At 35.1% G+C, this 20,897-nt stretch overlaps 1 protein-coding gene and 1 long non-coding RNA gene across 2 annotated transcripts in view; both read right to left on the bottom strand.

Annotated features, from left to right (window-relative positions):
* The window catches only part of LOC148237493 (uncharacterized), a 61,247-nt gene that overhangs the window by 26,730 nt on the left and 13,620 nt on the right, over positions 1 to 20,897 (bottom strand). The window lies entirely within an intron of this gene.
* Positions 11,726 to 20,721, bottom strand: LOC148237494 (uncharacterized). The gene is made up of 3 exons (XR_015812608.1): positions 15,577 to 20,721; positions 12,612 to 15,331; positions 11,726 to 12,563 (listed from the first exon to the last, which is right to left on the bottom strand). It is a non-coding gene; the product is annotated as an uncharacterized LOC148237494 (long non-coding RNA).

A 20,897-nucleotide genomic window follows, 5' to 3' on the forward strand; every position in this document is an offset into this window, starting at 1 on the left:
TCTTTCGTTACTACTTGGATAATAATGGACAATTTGTTGTTTATGATTCGCAGTACTCTAGATAGTAAGCTGCAACTATAAAATTTTGGCCCAGTACTTTTTGCCTCAGCAATTTTTTACTGGTACTTTTTAGTATAAGGCGATGATGTCAAAATATTCCAGTTTATTAGAGCGATCACTGATTCTTTATATGCACGATATTATTTTAAGTTGCTAAATCGTTTTGTAGTTTATTCAAATACCAGATAAAGCAGTAAAATCATAAATTACATACATGGCGGAAACTTAAAAGAAAACTTCGCTTTTATACGACGTTTACTTCCTTATCTGGTATCTGCGATCATGCGTCAACTTCCTACATATTTTTAACACCTTCAATTGGCGAAAAATGGAATTATTCGTGCCAATTTACACAAGGTGGATGCCCAAAGAGATGACAAAACGCTATAATGCTTACTATTCAGCATTAATAAATGTTGTGTTGTAACATTTTCTAGAAAGTTTAACCCTACACGATTTTTCTAGACTATCAGAGGAATTCTTTTCAAAATCAAAAAATCTACAAATCTGATATTTCGTTTAATTAATAATAAGTCTCAAGACATACTGAGTTACATTTGTTAGCACACAAATTTGACATAGAACGTTATGTGGAATCTCAGTAAAAATAAAATTCCTAAAATATTTAAAGTAATATGGATATTTTTAGTTTATATCTATACTATCTGAACATTTTTTGTTGGAACACGCTCGTGCGTAGCGATCTCGCACACTTTACGAATCAATCAATACTTTTGAATTCGCCTTTAGCAAGAGTAATCCGATTAAAACACTGAGTGAATTATCTGCATACAATGATGCATTGACTTACGAGTTTAATTCGTTCTGTGACGGAACTCGTAGCTTGTACTACTCGTATGGCAAATTAATTATCCCCATTGAAATGCCATTAATCAAATTCAATGGGGAAAATTTAAATGGTAAATATATACTACGAAACATTAATAATAAAGTTTATTTTTAAGTACCGCAATACGTTTTTTTGCTCGTATGTGGAGTCAAATTTAAAAAAATGCTCGTATCTCGAAAAACTCGTAAGTCGAGGTTCCACCGTATATGATATCTGCGAGTTTAGAGACCACTACACTTAGGGTTGACATAACGGACAAGCGTAGGTGAAAAGCTGCAAAAAGACGCCATCGCGAAGGACGCCCCGCCGCCATATTAGCATAAATCGTTTAAGCCGCCCGCCCCCTCTCGCGGGCGCGCACACTAGGTCAAGGACGCGACTGAGATATCGGAAGGACACCGCCGAAACGGACGCGGGGCGGCGCAGCGCACGAGATCGCACCCACATCGCACGCGAGAAAAGTCGGAATCAATCGGCGACAACCGAACCAGGTAGAGGTTGTGCGCAGTTGGTGACGTCACCGAGCGGGCCCGCTCGCGCCGCGGTTGCGCTTTCCTTATCGACGTGCATAACAATAATTGTTATTGTTGTTTATGAATTACGTACGTGCGCAACTACGTAGAGGAGAGGGCGGGCGATGCGTCCGCGCGACGGAAGACCGCGCGACGTATTTACCTATTTTTTCAAATATAAATACACGAGATGATGGCGATCGCAGCGCTTCTCGGCGAAAACGAAGTAAACGTCACATAGCGCCGGCGACGCGGGCCGACCTCAATTCGGCGACCTTAGATACGTTTTGATCGGCCGGCGACGGCATGTCCGTCAATCATCCCTGATGACGAATTTTGATCACAATCACTTTGGAGTCGGAGTAGGTAGAAGCATGTTGACCCTGACTTATAGGTTGTACAAATACATAACATCATAAAATTATTTAAGGGTTGCAAATTTCGTTTTGAAACAGAATAGCTTTTTTTTGATATTCATTCAAGAAAAGTAATCAATACATAGATGTTTTAAAAGGCGAATCCACCGCCAGTACAAACGTTTGTGATGTATACGGAGATGAACGGACGTTCAAAAAATGGTTCGCCAATTTTTCGTTGGTGCATGAACCAGATCGTGGAAAGCCTGAAGGCTTTATAGAGCGCATTGTGAATAATTTATGGCAGCCATAAACGCCAGTCGCAATGGGCAGACAAAATAGGCGGATTGCAACCAAAAACAGTGAGTAGAATTTCAAGTGATTATTAATTTTAAATTACTACCATAACAATTAGCACATATTAATATATATAGTCAAGGAGTCATCTAAAAATGTTTTATATCAAACATTGACAAACTCACTACAATGATTTTAAATTAAAATGCTGTAATACATACAAATTTTGAATTAGAAAACATTTAGCATTCACTAAAAATTTAAATTGAGTTTATATAAATTTTTTAATTGCCTAAAGAGGATAAAAATCCATACGGAGACTTTACGTTATACTTCTCAAGTACTTTTAGCCTTACACACGCGAACACCCACTGCCTAAATCAACTTGAAATATATAGTTTGCTAATATAGGGCGCCGGAAAATGCCTCAAAATTGAGTCAAAAATGTTTGGGAAACTATGTCTACTGCTACCAATTTATGGAAAAACTCCCATCAAATTAACACGCGCAGTGAAATCTTGCACCATAACGATGCTAGTGCCGAAATAGGGGGGGGGGGAGAAAGCAGGTGGGGGTATTTGCCTCATGTCATTTAATGAAATACTATAAATTTTAATAAAATCAAAATATTAAAGAAAACACCATTGACTTGGCAACTATCCCCCTCCTCTCTCGCTAAAAAAAAGCTGAAATGACGTTTCTGATTCTAAACCAGAAATTCTCGGGTTATCCCTCAAAGAAAATCCAAAAAAACAGTCCCGAATCTAACCCGAAAATATTTAAAAAAATATGTCATATCAGTGAATCACATCTATATTTTTACCAGTAGAAATATAATTTATCTACCAGATGCTAGTAAAAATATATGATTTTAACTTTACCATACGTAGTAATATATACATGCGATGTATAAATGTTACAGTGAGGCTGGGTTCACACAGCAACAATTCGATTCGATTTTTTCACGTATACAGTTTTATCGAATACGAGTCAGTACTTCAAAATGACAATTTGATTCCATTTTTAATCTTTGGCGAGAGGCGCAACTACGAGCATAGGTTGCCAGTCAGCGCACCGTCTTATATTGGTTAAAACTTACTTTCCTAAATTTTTAATGGTAATGAAATCCAAAAAGATCTTTGCTAATGAAATGTTTTGTTCGTAAACCTACAATAATTTTTGTACGACTTGCTAGTCCTAACGAGAACATACAATGACGCGACATGTAGTCTCAAACGCATCGTATATTATGTTCACATAATCGCGGAACATACGAAAATCAACATTTTATAATATATGTTTCAAAATAATAATATTAATAATACCATACAATTTGCCTATTATATATATGACCTCGTAGTACATGATAATGCCTGGTGACAATGTTTTCATTTTTTTATTATTTACTTATTGTGTTCATATTTTTAAAAACATTAAAACCGGTTTCTTTTTGTTCCTTCAACGACGAAGTTACTACCGTAAAACAAAACAAAATATTCAACCTACATATTATTACGTCACAGTGTTACACCGTCGTATAGCAACAATCAATTCAAAGTAAAAAAATATTAATAAACAAAAGTTCTGCAAAATTTTTTAAACAGTAGCTCACGTAATTGAGTACATTTTATATGTATTCAAAAGTATGGATAACATTTATTAACTCGACTGATTTATTCGTCTACTTTATAATTTGCTCCTGTCAAACCTAATATTATGTTACGCGCGTTCGCCGCGGGTCATGCGGGGCAACATAAAAGGATATTGCCAACAGTCACGAAAATTAAATGAAAGTTTTTAAACCATGTTCAAGTTCATTCCGAGCGCCCGTAAAAGTTCGGCAAGTACGCGAAAATCGTACAAAGGATTTTCAAGGATTTTCGCTAATTAAAACGTCAACGCAGAACAACGCGACTCACGACCGAGATTTGTTCAAGCGTGAACGAGTTGAATTTGCCCGACGAAAGTGAATCGAGCGATTGTTTTATCATCTATTTACAAACCCTAAGTAGTCGCGATGAACCGAATTCGCTTTCAAACTTTCGCCGAAACCGCAACGAAGCCGAGAATCGGCAAAAAGTCTTATTTAGAAGAAAAAGTAAAACAGACAGATGATTGTTAGTCAGAATTCCGCCGCGTTGTCGACGCTCGAGATGTTTTCCGACCATAATAAACAATGGCGAAATAATTAGAGGGCAGGTGGAGTATAGCCGTAGTAGCTAGCAGCGCGCCGAGCGCAAAAACTTGAGAGCTTTTTATCCACGTAAATAGCACACAGTGTTGTTTTGTTTTTCGTATGGCAAAAAGCAACGTAAATATGAGCGAAGCGGGGGTTGGACCTCTTTAAATCCCGGTCTAGACGTAAAAACAACGATTTAATCCTTTGAGCATAACCACCCCATACTAATTATTATTCTCTCGACCGCTACACCGAACCATAAGGGTGTGCCGTAATAAACTACATTGTTGGGATTTGATTTATATACTTATACAATCTTAGGTAACGAACAAAACAAAATACCGTTTGTTTAATGACAAAGATCTTGAGAGTCTTAACACGAAGTATCGTTGGAATGTGCGAACGCATTAAAACAGAAAGAAAAGTCTATCGTATGTCAGTGCGTGCGTTTTGACTAACTATAAACCGTACTAGCAACACGTCGATAGTAATTGGTCACTTTTTCATACACGAATGCAAAAAAGGCATTTCGTATTCGTGATGAAACTGTTTGAACACACGTGCTTTAAACTGCTCAAGATCAAGAAAGTAAAATTAAGTCATAATCGAATATGCGTTTTGTGTGATATTCGATCACACACACATATTTTTAATATAAATTTATAGTAAAAACCCACAATCGTTGGATCGAAATTAATTGAGAAATTTGTGCGAATACGGTATAAAAGCACTTGTATAAAAATCGTGGACCTTACTTTAACAAAGACAAGGGTCCGGTGGCAAAATCTTCTTTCAACAGATACCAATCACAGCATTCCATAGAATGACGACATAGTCAAATGTACCCATTTCACCATTATGCACGTTATACGAATCTGATAAGATCTGTATTATATAATAACAAAGAGTCTGATTCTGCCCCAATCACCGACATGAGTAACAGGGACGTTATTTCAGCTTTCTCCAGGGGAGGTACAAAAAATGTCCAGTCACTGGTATTTTCTTTAATATTTCGATTTCATTGAATGACATGCATTTGTATGGCCAAATCTAAGGGAGGAAAATGCCCCCCCCCCCCTAATGACGTCCCTGAGGAGTAAGCAGATTGAGGTCTGTAAAGGACGCTCGACTTCCTCTCAATTTTCAAGGGTAAAAGCCAGAACATTAATTTTAACTTCGCTTTCGACTCGGAAAAAACGAGTTTAGCCGAACTCAATCGCTCTTCACGAGTTTCTAACAATATGAGTACTACAACACAAATTAAAGTGAAAAATCAAATATAATAACCATTAAAATCGATTGTATGTGTCGACCAACAGTAGCAAGTTGAGAAGAGTTTAACACCAACGACAGTCGGTTAAAAACACTAATAAAATGCTAATCAGAAAGATTTCGGAACGCAAGTTCTGTGGTAATTAGATTGGGCATACTTGCAAATCTCAATGGTAATAAAGGCTCGATAAACTTGCATAAAATTGTGTTGTTTATTAAACGTATCTACTAAACTAAATTAAATAGAGGTACATACTTCATAATTTCAGAAGAAGTCAGGTGTCATTATTTAAGCTATATGTCAAGAGCTGCATAGCTTTTAAAATTGTCTGTAATGAAGAAGAAAAAATGCTGCTAGTTAGCAAAAACAAGTCTTAGATGAACTTCTTTTACTCGTTCTGTTTAATAATATTTTCTTATTCATGCAGTTCAATTTTCATCTTATTTTAAATGTAATGATTATGTCAAGAAAAAATTTTTGTATAACAAATGCTACAATTTTAAAAGCAATTAGTTCCTTTATTACACTTTGAAGTCACATTGTAGACATATTTTTGGAAAATAACAAAAGTTGTCATCTTCGACGAGATTCCTGGGAAAATGTAGGTGTATAAGTTTCGCATCGCGTTATGGTCGTAAAATTATAATCAACTCAACGCATCTTATCAATCGGTGAAATTTAGTAGCGTACGAGATCAATCACGTCGAAACGGGTTGTTTTATGGTGTGACGCTTTTCAACGTGGTTATATTTCCGATTCGAAGCAATTGTCGCAAATACGGTCCATAACGTGACTATCTATGAGAAGGCAGCGAACCGTGACCTTAAGCAAGTTCAAAGTCAGTAGTAATGAGATCGATCGAAGATGTGAAGTTTGATCGCGTTCCGTTATCACCGATTGGGTGAAAAATGTTGCGTTCCTATGCTGCAGCAACAGCGATGGCGGTCGATCGGCTCGTTCTTGGGCCGCAGCGTTGCTCGAAAACTTTCACTGCAATTATTGCACGGAGAGGCCGGTGTGAGGAGCCACCAGCGAAGCCAAGCCAAGGGAGATGCGCGAGAGACCACCTAGAGACGTCTCGATTAGACGTATAGACTCACGGAACAAGAGCCTCTATTGTTAATCAGTGACTTATGCAAAGTCGATGTTTAACGATTTATCAAAATCTCATAATCATCAGTATAATAGAAAGTATTTTATCAAGTATCCTGACAATAATTAATGTTTTTACTCTATTAGTCGATAATGTTATCTCTCATATCTAAATATTACTTATCGCTGATGACAATAAATTGGCAAAGCAGATCTGCAAATCACATCTCCAATAGCGCTGAAAAAAAAAATTAAGCCATTGGCGAAAGGAAAATGTTTTTCACGGTTCCGAAGACTATTGTGCCATTACATCGAGACAAAGGATACATGACAATGGCGACTTTTCCAGGATAGTCAGTTTCTAATCTAAAAGCTTCTTAACGTAGCACAATATTGCAGAATCAAAATAACAAAAAGAACAACACATTCAAAGCAATCTGGTTGATATTCAACGACGCCGAGATAGCCGATAAACCGTAAAAACAACAATGCGGTCGACAATCGAACATTAAGTACCTATAACTAGACTATGGCGATAAATAGTGGTTATTGTACATTGGATGTAAATACCAAAATTAATTAAGAGATAAACCTAAACAATATATTTATGTAATTAAACTGCGATTTTTATTAGTATCGTAGGTTTCCATAATAAACCTAACCGAAAAGTTACAACTATGTAACTATTCTAATCTAACAGTAACCAACTTTAGATAATCATTTTAAATGATATCTATACTACAACAGGCCTACCGAGAGGGGGAGAAGAGGGGACAAGTTCCTGGGCCCGTTCTCCTTGGGGGGCCCGAGTCTGGAAAAAATCATAGCAAGGATATATGTATAAAAAAAGTAAAAACCGACCTCAAATAATGAATCTGAACTAAACTACAGTTGTTTGAGATGTATGTACTGATGTATTCAAGGTATAAGTACCTTCAGCCCTTTTTAAACATGCAAAAAATAAAATGAGCGGAACATTGCCTTCAAAAGCACCTACTTTCACAATAAACGTCATTATTCAAAGGGACAGATTGTCAGTTTTTTGATGCGGCTCCGTTTGTATTAAAATTTGTTTGCAAATTATTGTCGACTTTATTGCTTTTTGAACGTTTAAAAAATATTAGACACGACAGGAAATATTTAACGAATGTAAATTAGTAGCAGTAAATTTAGGTATTCAATCTGAAAATTCAGATCAAATACATCGGATGTGTATGTGTATTTTTTGGTAGTTATACTTTCACTAGTAAAGTCCAAATACATTTTCACCAGTAGATATATATTTCTACTAGCGAAAATATAATTTAACGCTAATATGCTGCTCTAAAATATCTATGAAGCTCAATTTGACAATTGCGAAATGTCCATTTGTTGTTCAAATCCAAACCTAACCTAATGAAAGTTCTAAAACTAATTATAGTTTATTATATAATTATAGAAAATAATCGGAAGAATAAGTACAGACAGAAATCGCATCTCACAAACTGCTCCATAGTTTGTCTGGATTTCGATATTACACTATGTTTTAAAAATATGATAGAATATGACTTCTAATATAAGAAGGGTTGATTCTAACCGAATTTTGGGCAATAGAGGAGCGCAAAAACAATTATCACTTCTCAGAAGGCAAAAATTCACATCAAAAGCAATAAAGGCGACGGCACGATTTTATTGCTTTTGACGTGGATTTTTGACTTCTGAGAAGAGATAATTGGGCAAAACTCGATTTAGATGTGCTTTATTTGATTCTCACTCGTTTGCATGTACATGCAAAATACATATAGTATGTATACATGCATATGAATATTTTATCACGGTATAGTTGAAATACAAAGAGTTGTAGAAAAATATATTAGTAGCAGATTGCTCGCTCGCTTGGTTGCATTGGATAATTTAAAAAAATTAGACGTTACCCTATTGACCAGAAGCGAATGAGCAATAGCTAAAACACTGTGTTTACGTTTATTCGAATTCGAACGACATCAGTGTACGATTACAATGTATATAAATAAATATGTACATATAGTATATATTATATGACAGGTTTTATTCTGTTCAGAGAGAACAGGGTTTGAATTAGCTTACTTCTATTGTTGCAATGTTGATTTTATCGGCTCCTAATCTTTGACACTTTCAGCCGCTATTAGCGAAAGTTATTATCGAATATGATAAACAACACGCTGGAAACGACGGCATATTAGCATGTATAGTTAAATTAAAAAAAGAGACGTTTTATCAGATCAACAATATAATATATTCTGCTCTAAATGCATATAGAATGCAAATAAACAACGAAAAGATGCACGGTGGCAATGACCAGTGACTCGTATTCAGACGTTGGCGAACTTCTGCTTGCAACTATTGAGCCGAAGACACGTGCTCTCAAAATACATAAGGACGTCAAGTTTTTCTGGCACAATTTTCGAGTTTTCTTGAAATATGTACATTTGGCATATACGCTCCTTCATCCACTTGTCGGTCAGCAACAAGAGTGTAAACTAAAACAAAACACACGATCAAATGCTTAATTATGTATTTGCGATATACAGGCATAAAGGACTCAAATAGTGTTCATGTGATTCATAAGCTACTCGTTTGCATGATTCATAGTTTCAGCAGGCGCTTTTATAAAACAAACGGTATCTTTTCGCTACTGCGCGACCGCGAAGGGTAATTGCAAAAATTGCATAATGCGCGTTTGAGGGAAGAGTTGCTCAATGTTTCATCTCGATGTTTATAAATAAAAAATAGACAGGCGTTGGATTGCTGCAACGCCACCTAAACAGACGGTATGTATACTTTTTATTTTTCTTTAGTTCGTCTCGATTCAACGCTTTGCGACCTTTTCGTCGCCGAAAGTACGCACACTTTCACAATCGCATGATATAAATTAGTGAGAAGTACACGGAACTCGATTTCTTTCATAATAATAAACTGTACGATTTGTCCAAAATTAACAACCGGTGTGATGTGGAAATCAAACGCGGCGATTGTCAGTTGCTCACATGTTAGTAGTTATTTGAATCATCGATCTCTGGATGTATTTACACGATATGAATAAACAATGTAACACTATTTCGATTTTCTTTTCCAGCAACCCATCAATTGGAGCAGAGATAGCCTTGTTGCAACAAACAATGGCACTATGCCAATATAAAGCAGTTGAGTGGTGGCAGTTCATATCATAACACGCGCTTCACAAAAAGTACATTTTTTATTTGCAGGCGTCGTCAATTTAATGTATCTTTAAAAATATATATATATCAATAAACGTCACAATATAAACTAAAATTAGCACCGCAATTTCGTCACAATAACACCGCAAACATAACATCACACGTTTTATATAAATAGTAACGCTTATAAACACGTATTAAGTTATTTGCTATTATCTCTTATGTGTGTTTATATAAAATAAACAAAATTGTTTAGTAACATACATACGTTCAAAAAATAGTTATAATTTCAATAATCTAAACAAAAAAACACTTTAACAGCCTCCGAGAGCAAGGTCATAGATGGCGAAGGTGTCACTTTCGTATCACAACTCAATTTTTAAGTTCGAGAGCTCATTGACACAAATCGTAAAAATAGGTACGTTTTCCGAGTACGCACGCTATCCGCTAACGATGTGTGGAGCTTCGAAAGAGCGTAATGCAAGACAATCAAGAGATACTGGGAACCGCCTCGTCACCCCTCCCGGTTCGGCGAAGGCTTTCCAAGTTCCAGGGAGCGTTTTCAGCAGCGGGGGTCGTGTAACAAATTTATGATTGCGACTTGATAGGATGTGTGCGTGTATGTGTAAATACAAACGTAATAAGCGAAAACAGTCTGGAAATAAATAAATAACAAGTCGGTTTGGTCGAGCAGCGACGGCAAGTAAGCGCGTGCGGCCCAATAACAATCAAGGTCGGCGCGGGCAGAAAAAATACAGGACGCCAATTAGGTCAACTTTGACAGTAAACTAGAAAGATACTCGTTGATGGATTTAGACTAGTTTGTAAGGGGAATAAAGATAGAAAGGTACTTAATTCATCGCGTTTTGTTTTAAATGCTAATTTTGTAATGACAGGGGAAAAATTGGAAGACGACCAACACGTGGGTTAAAAAACACTCATCGATTATTATTTATGCGATATAAGGCGTTTGGTGGAAATAAAGAGTTCATCGATAACAATGGCGTAATAACGTAAGTAAGGTGCATGCAATATCTGTATGATAGAAAGCACTGGTCCTGAAACACATTGGGCAAAAGAGCTACTTTGAATATTAAACACTTTGTATGCGGGAGAGTTATATATTTACATATATAAAACTGAAGAAATAAAATATAAAAAACAATATATTTATAAAATACTTTTTAAATTTAATCGAAATAAATTAACATAACGCAAAATATTTATAAAAAAATCCACAAAAGCCGAATAATATATAAAAAATATGTAAAATAAATAGAAGTGTTAAAATAAATTATTAAAATATACTAATACAAAAAAGTAGTTCAAAAAATTAAAGCAATAAAACGCTTTCTATATTTTACTATAAATGCAATATAAAATAAAATATTAAATAAATAACAAATAAAATTAATTTACTCCCACCTGTATACTAACAAATGTTTCTAAATAAACTCTTTACTCAAAGGATTTACGCCGTTGGATTTTTTTGTGGAGTAATTAATGCCTGTACTACACTCTCTGGAAGTTGGCCAAGGTTAGCCAAGGACGGAGAATATAGTGGGTTACTTCAGTCGACTTGGCCAGCTTCTAGCGCTTCCGAACATTGTCGGCAAAAAGACCGAAATCGGAACTGCTCTTTCGAGCGCGAGCGGTGAGATACTTCCCATTTCGCTCTCTCACGTGTTAAGTGACGAGAGTGAGAGAGATAATGATATGGTGTTTCGCAAACTCAGATATGCGCGTAGGCGTCCTATAGTTAACACGCATGTCGAGCACTGCATCGTGGTCCCGTGGTCAAGTAATAATACCACATGCTTATCGGGGACTTCAACAGACTCTTACTGACATATTTGAATATTTTAGGGCACCAAAAGGGATAAATTATATTTTTGATAGTATATTCTTCTAACAGATATCGATATTATACTTTTTTCATATAAAATTAAATAATTAAAAAATAATTAGTGGTACTTGATTTTGTTAAAAAAAATCGTTTCGAATATTCTTATGTATTTTCCTAGATCGGTTTATATAAATGTCATACCATAACGAATTCTTATTTAGAATCGATGGCGACAAATTCTAGGATAGTCACAGATGTGGTGTTCGTATTCTGAAGTATCATTTTTATGCCTTATGGCATTTTGAAAAAGCCGACAAAGATTTTGCGTAAATTGAATATTTACGACCGAAAAGTTTTTACTGATATTGTATTGGTGAGTGCTCACACACACTTTTATCAATAGCGTAATTTTAATAATATGACAATTTAAAAATTGCGATTATTTGGCACATTTTTCGATCGCGAGCAAATATGCGGGCTGTACGTGACAGAAGCCGCCGTCCGGACGGCATATGAAATTTGCGACAGTGTGATCGCTTACTCGAAGTCGTAGGTCTCGACCGACTTCAGTTTTAACTTCGGTTCGGACAACTTCCAGAGAGTGTAGTGCAGGCATAAGCGTCATGTCTACGCCGATAAACTCGAGACGTTGAAGCCCCTAAAAACCAACATTCGCCAATTTATAGCCGAGAAATATACGAAAAGTCATCGAAAGGACCGGCTGCTACAAAAGATATAGATATAGGCGGGCATTTAAGTGATATTATTTTTAATAATTGAATATGCGACAAGTCTTAAATACGTAAATAGATAATTTTACAGGAGGTGAAAAATTAACTTACAGATTTACATACGTTCGTTTTTGGATTTTTATAATATTGTATTTCACAATTTATTCATGAGAAAGTTTTTTCATATTTAACTAGTAAATATCTATGTAACATGATATTAGATTTTGTCAATAATGAACATTTTCAATTGTGGAAAACGTTGTTCCACTCTGTATGACAGCAAGTACCTATTGATCATTTATAACGTTTGTCGTAAACTTATCTACTAATACATAATTTTAAAATTAAATATAATAATAGTCTTTCAAAAGATTTAATAAAAAAAATATTTAAAAACGATAATTTTTTTAGAAAACAACGAATTAGAAATTAAAAACGTTACATTTTTTATATTAATGTTTTGCCAAATCTAGTTTTTTTATATTTTGAAGAAGATGGTTGTAATCGCAGAATCACTCATATAACGTTATTCAATCAAAATCTCAACTTGCTAAAAAATTAGACTTATAACGTTATTCGCGTCGCATATTCAATTAATGAAATACACCAAAAAATGTCCGATTAATAAAAAAAAAACCATTGTATTGGGATTAGATGACGGTTCGAATAATTAAATACTGAAAATATGCTATAATAGAATCACCGGTTTAACCCCTTTCCGGTGTTGAACGGCTAAAAATAACCGCGATATTTCAACGGAAATATTGCTCGTTACACATAATATTATTTTTTTTAGTTCAATATCATCACCGCGCACTGTCGATGCGAATAACTAAATAAATTAGGCAGTAAACGTGCGCAAACGGCGAAACGTAAACCGGTTCGAACCCCATCGCCAAACGATCTCAACGTATATCTCGCGATGTGTTTGAAAATTTAGACATGACATAGCGTCTAATTGCTCCGGTTGTCGCTCGTACGAGCGTATGAAAACGTGAGTGGTTTTATTAGCTTCCACTCTCTATGCCTAGGCCTATGCCAACACAGCGAGACAAATCCGATTACTCTATCGATGAGAAAATATAAACGATGATGTAATAATTGCGCGAAAGCCGGTTTCCGGAGATTCCAGACATGTTTAATTGTGGTAAATCCGAATTACCGACGACATATAGCACACAGTGGTGTGAGTCACGAAGCGCCATGATTCGCGCGAATCATGGCGTTTGGATCGCCGTTGACCTTTACTTTGAACCCGTTCTAGTTGGTCGATAGACGTTACTGGAATGGGTGGTTGTGTGACGGTTTAAACACCTGCGTTGTTTGTACGGATTAATTATTCAATTGGCATAACTAAATAATCGAGGTCCGTAAATTGTCACGTTAAAATCTAACTGAGTCGCACTCCTCCAGAAATACACCATTCATCACGCGAATGTCATTTTTGTCCGCAGCATTCCTTGTCTTCCCACAATCTTGACATTCCCGAGGACTTATTTCATCTAATAACAAATTCTATTGACTCGCACGCGATCGCTACCCGGGGACGAATAAACAGGAGGGGTAGCGAAACGGACGGTTAGAGCTGCCTCTAACTGACTAGCTTATCGGGGTCACAGTGGACGAGTAGTAGCAGAAAGATCGGGTCAAGTCTGCCGCGGAAGAAAGGCGGACGGACAGGAAGACGAGGAAAAAATCCACAGTATGACCCCGATAATACGCGAACGCACTTTGAATAGAACGAGTTTCAACTTGGCGATTATGTTCAATTGCAATAACAATATCGATTACAATGACAAATATATGGAATGAAAATCGTGAAAGTCTGCAAGCAAGCGTATGACTTATTATTTTAACTATTAGCGCTGATGGATCTCTTATTTACATTGTAAAAAGTACTAAACTTGTGTTTTTTTTAAGGTGCGATAATCAGATTTACATGTAAAATTTCATACTGATATCCAACATATCATTTATTTACAAAACTTCACGAGCAGCAATGAAAAATCAGAAGAATTAAGGTAGTCGAAGTTTCGAAGCTAACAAGAAAATATTTCATAAATGCCTTTTTTCGAATGGAAAGAGATCTCTAAGTATTCTATTAATAAGACATTTATTTTTAACAAGATGACCACACTAAAATCGTTGAAAAGGAAACATTAAAAAACTCATCTAGTTGAATAAAAAAAAACACAGCAGCAAGATGGGAATTTGTGTTTTTAAAAATGAAAACTGTATTTCCCGAACAATATTTTAACAAATTTAAAATGTGTGAACATATTTTTTTAATTCCTGGATACAGTGGAAATATGTGAAAAGGATCTTTTCACTGATGGAGATAGTGGTCTGATGAAAGAAATCGTCTCGACACCAAAACTATTGAAGGAATTCTTGAGTGCTGTGTAAATTTTGATTCTTGATAGCTGTAGCGAAATGTATGATTTTATTGAGAAAAATAAGTCCATTAAAAAAAAATATTTTCATATATTTATTATTCCTGCAACCAAATCATCAAATTTAACAATATCTATGTATGTTAAAATACGTTTTTTGATGGTAGCCCCCCCCCTCCCCCCGGTTACAATTTAAATGGATGTCAACAAATCTGGCAACACTATACACAAATCAAACGTAAAATTAAACAAATTAAGTCGCCATATTCATTGCCGAAGATATTGGATATGCCAAAAAAGTGATAACAACACGAAACGCGTACTGATCACGTTTTGATAGTATTTACGATTGTACAATAGCCTGCTGATGTACATATGTATGTCATAACAAAAATACACAACCTATAAATTAAAATACAACAAAAAAATTTTGAACTGCGATATTGGGATTTCGTTAATTTACTTTTCAGAGTAGGAATTAAATTTCTCTGATTAAAAATCTGATTATATTACGTCACATTTTAATTACAAGGTTTTGAATTATTCCTTAATTTATGGTTCCAAAACTAACAGTCTCCAAAATTACATAAATTTAACAATTTTATATATAATATTCGAACCGAATCGGACTATATATTAGAACAAAAATATATAGGTTTGATTAACAAATTGGACTATTCGTTACATTTATATTTTTTTTAATAAGCTGCCCGTTCCGTGTAACAGTACCATAAATCCAGCCAGAGATTCTTTTTTCACCTTAAAAGTGGAGTTCTTAATCAAATATTCGATTATTAGCCACTTTTTCAACTACATGAATATTCGAATATTCTAAAATATTCGTTTATACTATTTTGAATGAAATTTAAAAAATCTTAGAATGACACAATTTGTATAATTGAGCAATACAGGTAATCATTTTTACTCTCAATATACCCGAGTGACTAGTACCGGTCAAAAATTCATGATTCTTTATTTTGCTTCGAAATGCGATACAATGAGACGCTTCTTCTTAACAAAAAATGTTTAAATTCCTTCGAAAAACATTAGTAAATAGAATATTTATTGGAGGTGTATACTATAGCGGAAATTCGCAGAATTCGTTCGTTGAACGAATTTTGGAAAGGCCCACCCTTTATTATCGTTTTATATATTTATGTTCGTGTTATGTTTTTGTATTTGTTGTCGAAGACGCAACGATTTTATTTTAATTAATTAAATAATTCGATCGCGGTTAATTTATTTTTAGTTATTTAATGTATATGCAAATCCGCACAAACAAACACAGAAACAGATACAATTTTTATGTATCAAATTCTCTCTAAGCATTATGAGTTATTGTATAAACAACAAATTCAATTAATTATGTCTCATCAAACTGATCTTAATTCTAGTGATTTGAAGAGGCCAAAATGACAAAAAATATGTAATAATAAAATAGGCAATTCGCACAGCATTGTGCTATGCACATTTTATAAAACTCAAAAAGTTTATCTATGAAAGTAATTAAAATAAATAATTTTTAAATGGAAAAATATTTCACAGGCTATTGAATTTTTGCACTAATTGGTTAAGTAAATTAATATCGGTAAAATCAGAAAAAAATTACGAATATATTTGATTACATCATCCATTTTCTAATCAATATTTGAATAGTTGAAAACTACGAATAATTGAGAACCCTACTTGGAAGTAATAAAAAAATAACTGTAATTAAACGTAAGCAAATAAACATAATATACTTGAAAAATCAAACCAGCGATTATACAAGTATGCAATTAGGTATGCAAATTTGCAGAGCTAAATTAATGTTCCTTAAACTTTTGTGCTTAAACGGCAGATTTAATTAAATACGTCGAATTTATATATGCACTACTTTACATAAAAACCATCGATTTGTTTACAAAATGATACGCGAAGTCTATGTCTGTATTTTTTTATTGAACTTATGATTTTATTTTATCAATTGATTTTACATTTACGACTGTTGTGATAATGCAGATTAGCAATATATACTTCACTGACGAAATAAGCAATTATACTGACATTAACATTGTGTGGATGTATTTTTTTAATTGTCTATGGTAGACTATAACACATATTACTTATTGTATTTGTTGTATCAAAGTAGATTTTAAATACTTTCACTATGGTAACAATAATTCATATTGGGTCACAATCATCATCAAAGAGGAAACGACAAGTAAGAAGAATAATTGCATTGTATAATACGGCTGTCCGAAATTAAAACAAGGGATATAATTGATTTTTTTTATAAAAGTCACTAATAGTCGAATTTGACATATTTTAACCCTACGGCTGCTATAATGTAGTTTCGCACATGTAAATAATTGACTTACAAACGTTGACAAAAGGTATAGCACACCTAACGAAGAATTGCGCCTCCCTTATAAAATAATCACTGAAAACTTTGATGGGGGTTGGAGCAGGACTCGTGCGTCATAGTACATTTTGGTCAATATTTCGCGTAGTTATATTATTATGAATATAAAGGCCCATAACCGGCATCAATGGGACGCGCACTCGAAACACACCTGACGCGGGGGTAGTTGGGGTGTTTACACAATTTTAGGAATCTTAAAATAGTAAATCAATAATCTCGAGCGAATATGTATTGTAAAAATTCGACTAGGCACGCGCACGCGACGATGGGCGCCCGCTCAATCAAAATTTGCGATTGTTAAAAGCGATACTTGCAACGAATAATGCGATATGTGGGCACAAGGAGCAGACTGCGCAAACGTTTACGTATCCGTCGCCAAACAAGACGAAGATCGAGCTTTCGTATCTCTGTATCTTTCTATAAGGGAGACACGTCGCTGTGGAGAATTTGATTAACTACCCACCCCCCGACCGTGGTGGAATTGGCGGATTAAATCACGGAGTAAAATACGATTTGCAAGGTTATTATTAGTAGTACGACTGAAATGTTGAATTTTTTTGAAAAGGAACATGCGCTTCGGTTGATAGAGCGCACACCACCTAGAAAAACACGCATCCTAAATATCAAAACGCTTCAAATTGCAAAACTTCAGTAGAATTTAGCTAAGGAACAATATTGTAGACGCAGATTTTTGCGTTAAATCGATTCAAAAACATCAGCAGTGATTATCATCGCGCTAATTGATAAAGCGACGGACAGCACGAATCAAATTATGTTTCTAAGTTGTTGATTAACGTCAGCGTACTATCGTACGTGACATCTATTTACCGAATTTGTATTATACAATCGAATGTAATTTGTACAAGTTTATTTATATATCGACAATAAAAAGTTAAGTGGCCGCGTCAAAAATATCAAAAGTCAAATACTTCAGTTTATTGTAAATAATATGTATAAATTTGGCACTTGAACGATAGTTTCTTCGCCATTTTTCACCGTTAATGCGATTTGAAATAATTATAATTAACGTTTAATCAATCATTTTCATTTTTTAATTTACAGCTACCAATCAGGTTTTTATATAAAGCTCCACTACTACTACTACAGAAGCTTTTAACACATAAAATTGAAACAATAGTGAAAATCGACACGTGAATAATTGTGGCACGTGGCGAGCGCCGTTATCTCACAATTCGATCCATTTTTCTTCACTCTCAACTAGAATGTGTAACAAAACTAGTTTCGTCACGAATGAAAGCAGAATTCTAATATGTACACGAATCATCATCGTCTAACTAGCACTCTAGCGGCATCGTGCCGAAATTATAACACCTGGCATACTTCACCACAAAAGTAAAAATATGCATCCGCTGAAATATAATGTATTTAGTTGATAGAATAACTAGTTATGATTGACCCTTTTGAATACTATTACTCCTTCTAAAGCGTAATAATCTACACACGGAATAAGTATTATATAATGTTGTGCTTTTATTCACCGTTATTTGATGAGTGACGTAAATACACAATTTAAGTGAAGGTCAAAGACCGAATATAATTTTATTAGATTCGCTATGACTGAATCAGACCAATAGCAGAAAGATAATTTATTGTCTATGTCACGCTGTCCAAAATACGTTGACACGGCTCAGTGAATATAGTACATACAAGTCCAAACCAGGAATTGGAAAAAAAGGATGATCAAGAACACGGGTTGTTTTAACATTGCGAGTGCCTTAGAAACAAGAAACAACTATACTCTATTTGCGTTAACATAGTCAGTTTGAAAGCTATCCATTCAGTCAATATTCATAATTGAGAACGATGACGAGTTTGGCCCCTACTATTAGCTCTAATGCCTGCACTACACTCTCTGGAAGTTGACCAAGGTTGGCCAAGGACGGAGAATATATTGGGTTACTTCGGTCGAGTTTCTGCCCGCTCTAAAATCTCTCGGAAGTCGTCCGAGGTTACCGAGCACGGGAGGTAAAGGAGGTAATTCAGTCGACTAGGCCAGCTTCGAGCGCTTCCGAACATTGTCGGCAAAAAGACCGAAGTCGGAACTACTCTTTCGAGCGCGAGCGGTGAAATACTTCCCCTTTCGCTCTCTCGCGTGTTAAGTAACGACAGTGAGAGAGATAATGATATGTTATTTTGCAAAGTGAGATAGAACGAGTAACTCGGTTCAATTTCAGTATGCGCGTAGGCGTCCTATGGTTAACACGCATGTCGAGCGCTGCATCGTGGTCACGTGGGCAAGTAATAATACCACATGCTTATCGGGGACTTCAACAGACTCTTGCTGACACCTTTGAATATTTTAGGGCACCAAAAGGGATTAATTATATTTTTGATAGTATATTCTTCTAACAGATATCGATATTATATTTTTTTCATATAAAATTAAATAATTAAAAAATAATTAGTGGTACTTGATTTTGTTAAAAAAAATCATTTCGAATATCCTAGATCGGTTTATATAAATGTCACACCATAACGAATTATTATTTAGAATCGATGGCGACAAATTCTAGGATAGTCACAGATGTGGTGTTCGTATTCTGAAGTATCATTTTTATGCCTTATGGCATTTTGAAAAAGCCGACAAAGATTTTGTGTAAATTGAATATTTACGACCGAAAAATTTTCACTGATATTGTATTGATGAGTGCCCACACAAAGTTTTATGATTATCAGTAGCGTAATTTTAATAATATGACAATTTAAAAATTGCGATTATTTGACACATTTTTTAATCGCGCGCAAATATGCCAGCTGTACGTGACAGAAGCCGCCGTCCGGACGGCATATGAAATTTGCGAGTGTGGTCGCTGACTCGAAGTCGTAGGTCTCTTCAGTTGTAACTTCGGTTCGGACAACTTCCAGAGATCGTAGTGCAGGCATAAAACACACGATACAGACTTATCATTACTCCTGTTTATATTTTGAACAAATTTATAGAAATTAAAATCATTACTATATTTTTAATGTTTATCAATCAATCAATCAATCAGAGTAATGATAAGTATATCGAACGTATATCCCTATCGTGTGCTTTAGAACTAATAGTAGAGGCGTAAACCTAAACTGTTGTTGCTATATAAAAACATACAAAAGCCAACCATAATCGTTACGACGAGAATAGGTATTTAAAAAACGAATTAATTTGCGGCCCTTGTATTTTCAAAGTATCGACGTTTTATTCTCGCAGGCGTAAACAAACCGATATTGCGTATTCGAGCAGAGGATCATTAAACGGTATTCCAGCACCCAAATGTTTCCGCTTAAAGACGGTGCAAATGCAGCATCCCTGGGCGAAGCATTCTTTAGAATGACGACGTTGTCAATATTAGCGATTTCGAATCTACCGTTACGGTCTAATATGATCTGAATTTAACAATAACAATGGGCCTGGTTCTGCCTTTAATCATCGTTAGAGGACTGGAAGAGACGTTAGATTTCCCCTAATTCTCAATAATTTACTTCCGCCACTTCATTCAGAACTATTCTGAATTAATCGCGACAATTCTAAGAAAGCCGAGGAAAGCAACCGCTTCGCATTCCGACCATTAGTTTTGGTCCTGCTAAAGCATTACTTAAATCCAAAGAATACAACCAGATCTTCATTACGGTCCGGAGACTACGTGACGCAGTTTTATTCGAGTTAAATGACAGTTTATGAGTTAATATATTTTTAGAAATATGCTGCGCATTCAACATGTTTTTAT

This window comes from Plectrocnemia conspersa, unplaced genomic scaffold (genome assembly GCF_051122295.1).
Source record: "Plectrocnemia conspersa isolate PC_06_02 unplaced genomic scaffold, ASM5112229v1 ptg000002l, whole genome shotgun sequence".
Classification (NCBI taxonomy): Eukaryota; Metazoa; Arthropoda; class Insecta; order Trichoptera; family Polycentropodidae; genus Plectrocnemia; species Plectrocnemia conspersa.